Source organism: Mastomys coucha, unplaced genomic scaffold (assembly GCF_008632895.1).
Source record: "Mastomys coucha isolate ucsf_1 unplaced genomic scaffold, UCSF_Mcou_1 pScaffold22, whole genome shotgun sequence".
Classification (NCBI taxonomy): Eukaryota; Metazoa; Chordata; class Mammalia; order Rodentia; family Muridae; genus Mastomys; species Mastomys coucha.
The window spans coordinates 131,136,802-131,140,962 of record NW_022196905.1 but is presented as its reverse complement, the minus strand read 5'-3'; positions in this window follow the sequence as shown (position 1 = coordinate 131,140,962).

Below are 4,161 nucleotides of genomic sequence, written 5' to 3'. Positions count from 1 at the left end.
GGGGGGGGGGGAGCTGGCGAGATGGCTCAGTGGGTAAGAGCACTGACTGCTCTCTTCCAAAGGTCCTGAGTTCAAATCCCAGCAACCGCATGGTTGCTCACAACCATCTGTAATGAGTTCTGACGCCCTCTTCTGGTGCATCTGAAGTCAGCTACAGCATCCTTCCTTATGATAATAAAGAGATCCTTGGGCCAGAGTGGGGTTGACTGGAGTGAGCAGAGGTCATAAAATTCAGTTCCCAACAACCACATGGTGGCTCAAAACCATCTGTACAGTTACGGTGTGCTCATATATATGCATAAAATAAATAAATAAATCCTTAAAAAAAAAGAGAGAGAGAGATCAGCTGTTGTGTGACTTTGGCGCTGTCTCTCAAAAAAAAAAATATAGAGAGGGGAAGAAAGGGAGAAGAAAAGAGTATGCGATACAGTTTATTTATTTATTTGTTTTTTTTCGAGACAAGGTTTTTCTGTGTAGTCCTGGCTGTCCTGGAACTCACTCTGTAGACCAGGCTGGCCTCCAACTCAAAAATCTGCCTGCCTCTGCCTCCCAAGTGCTGGGATTAAAGGCGTGCGCCCCCACCGCCCAGCTGAGATACAGTTTATTAATGTTTATTCTTCCACTATGTGGGTGGGGATCAAACTCAGATTATCAGGTTTGATTGGCAGCAGGTACTTCTATTCACTGAGCCATCTTGACAATATTGTGTGTGCATGTTTGTGTGTGTGTCTGCATGAGTTGATGTGTACTATGTGCATACGTGGTGACCAAAGAGGCCTAAGGGTGTTGGATCCTGTAAAACTGAAATTACAAGTGGTTGTAGCCACCCATTACGTGTTCTGGGAGCCAGATCTGAATCCCTCTGAAACAGCAGAAGCACGCTAACCACTGAACCACTCTTCAGCCCAACCCTTCTTCTTCTTTTTTTTTTTTAATTAAGATTTATTTATTTATTTTATGTGAGTATACTGTGGCTATCTTCAGACACCCCAGAAAAGGGCATCGGATCCCATAACAGATGGTTGTGAGCCACCATGTGGTTGCTGGGAATTGAACTCAGGACCTCTGGAAGACCAGACAGTGCTCTTAACCACTGAGCCATGTCTCCACCCCCTCTTTTTTTTTTTTTTTTAATAATGAGATAGAGAGTTGAATGGATCACTTCTGACTAAGCATCTTAGGATGCCCCGCCCCAGAACTGAGTTCCCTTCTGACCAATCCAGGACATTATATGCATACTAAGGAACAAGAAATGGCGGCAACATCTAAGACCTTACTAGCCACTGCCTGAAGAACTAACCAAAATAATAACAGCATTTGTTGCAACTGGTGATCAAGAAGTGAAGCTGTTCCTGGGCCTGGCGCTAGGCTGGCACACAGGATGGCGCACACCTTAATTCCAGCACCTGTGAAGCACGGGAAGATGGACCTGTGAGTTCAGGGCCAGCCTGGTCTACATAGCAAGTTCCAGACAGGGATACTTGAGATCTATCTAATAAGATAAATGATAATAAGAATAAGAGTGCAGGGTTGGAGAGACAGCTCTGCCATTGAGAACACAGAGGACCCAAGCTTAGTTCCCAGCTCCCGCATTAGGAAGCTCAGGACTGAGGCTAACTCCAGCTCCGGGGGATCCTACACCCTCTTCTTGCCTCCATGGGTGCCCATACTCACATAAGCATACCAGCATGCATAAATAGACAGACAGACACACACACACACACACACACACACAATTTAAAAATACAAACAAATGTTTAAAAAACAAATACAGTTGTTTCTTGCCCCCAATCTTATTTAGCTATGGTCTCTGTAGCTTCAGTTCCCTAAAGTTGATTGTAACCCAAAAATATTAAGTAGAAAAAATCCAGAAGTAAACACTTTACAAGCTTCCTGATTATTTTTATTACTCATTTATTTGCTTGTTTGTTTGTGCTCTTGCCAGGACATGAATGGTCAGAGGACAAACTTGCGGGCATGAGTTTTCTCCTTCCACTTTGTGGGTTCCAGATGAAGTCAGATCAGGCGTGGCGGGCAGCAAGTGCCTTTACCTGCTGAGCCATCTCATTGGTCTTTTATTTTTGGGTGTCAGGGTCTCATGCACCCTGTTAGCATTTCCTCTCTGCTCCCAACAGTTACCTAGTAACAGCCTGGTATGAGGCTTGAATATAAAAACTTATATACACACATAAACCATTCTCTACCTACTTCCTTCCACCCTCCGGGTTTCTCTCTCTACCTCTCCCTCCCTCCTCCCCTCCCTCCGCCTGTCCCAGCTGGCCTCTTCCTCTCTCTTTCTGTCCTTCTCTGCTGCTACCCCCTCCTCCAGGTCTCAGATAATCTCCCTTTTATATTAGGCCTGTCCTGGTTTGACTTGATTGTTCACGGGACACCTTGGCAGGGTCTGCTAAGGTGCTCCCTCATGCCTCCTCCGCTTCATAAACCACAACACCCTAGGCTGACTCCGACCTAGCTATACAGAGGGGAATGATTTTCAACTCCTGATGCTCCTGCCTCTAAGGGCTGGGATTTCGGGTGTTCACTGCCACACCCAATGTATGCTGGGCTGAGAGCAGAGTCTAGGGTGTCACACGGTGACAGTGATGTTTTACATCTGTTGAGTTTCAATTTTGACCTGAGTTGTTTTGCTTTGTGGGTTTGTTGTTGCCCTTTGCATATATTTGTTTGTTTGTTTGTTTATTGAGTCAGTTGCTCTCTTTACATAGGCAAGGCTGGCCTTGAACTCTCTGGACCAATCCTCTTGCCCTCCGCCTCCTCAGGGATCAGATTACAGGCAGGCACACAATAATGCCTGGCTAACCTGGTTTATTTGTTCCAGTGTTGTTTTGTTGATCGGTGCTTTTTCTTTTTTAATTTTTTTTTTTTTTGACATAGTGTCAGTCCAGACTGTGAACTAACTATGGAGTCAAGGGTAACTTTGGTATATATACCAAAATTATACACACACACACACACACATACACACACACACTGTGTGTGTGTGTATTCCTGTTCCGTAGGCCCAAAGCGGTCATGACCTCTTGCTCCTCCTGCCTCAGTCTCCACAGGGCTGGGCTTACAGCCTTGCCTCATCACACCCAGTTCTCAAACCCCACCTTCCATTTTGGTTTTGGCTTCTTGCTTGCTTGACAGAGCCACACAGTCTAGGTGGCTGTAGCCTTCTGGCTGTGGGGATTACACCACAGCCCTTTAATACTTTAAGATTATCTTCATTTCTTCCCCTTTCTCCTTAGTTTACAATTTCCTCTTGTTCTTTCCATTCCTGTTATAGCGCTCTCCTTCTCAGCAGTTTTTTATCCCTGATTTCTACATATTTTGTTTGCTTTAAGACAGTGTAGCATCTACCAAGTTCTCAATAACTACTTAAGTGCTATATTGTTTTGGTTTTTTAAGATTGCATTTCATACGTGTATTTTGTGTTGCTGGAGACCGTGTCCCCACAGGTATGCAAGCCAGGGTGCTCGCTTGTGCAGAGGTCAGAGGACCACTTGTAAGAGTCAGTTCTCTCTTTCCACCTTGTGGGTTTGGGGAAACATCTTTACCATCCGAGTCATCATATCTGCAGTGTTTTGTGTCACTTTTCTTTTTTGTTGGAGACAGGCTCTATTGCGGCCTTCGGTGGTCTCGACCATGTCATGTAGTCGTGGCTGAACTTGAACTGCTGCTGCTCCTGTCTCTGCCTCCCAAGTGTAGAAATCACAGGTGTGCACCACCACACTTGCTTTGTTTGTTTTGGAGACAGGATCTTGCTCTGGATCCCTGAGCTGCTCTTGAACCCTTTACTCTCCTAGCCTCCCGTTCTGTACTTCCCTCATCCAGCCCATCACCACCCTTTGGCTGATGTTTTCCACATCATTCCTCCCAACTTCTTCATAAACTCTCAAGATCGTGCATCCACCTCTCACCCTTTTCCCGCCTTTTCCCCCAACAAACGCTCCAAAGCTCGAGGCCCTCATTGTCCTCTACCCCCTCCCTTCCCATCCTCCAATCAACCCACCAAGACAGCCTTGTTACCATGACGACCGGGCTTTTGCAAAGCTGAAGTCAAGGACCTGGTTGCCATGGTTTCCGCTTCTCCGCCTCCAGCCCCGCCCGCGCTCCGGATGAGATGGGCAGCGTTGGCGCCTGCGCAATGCGACC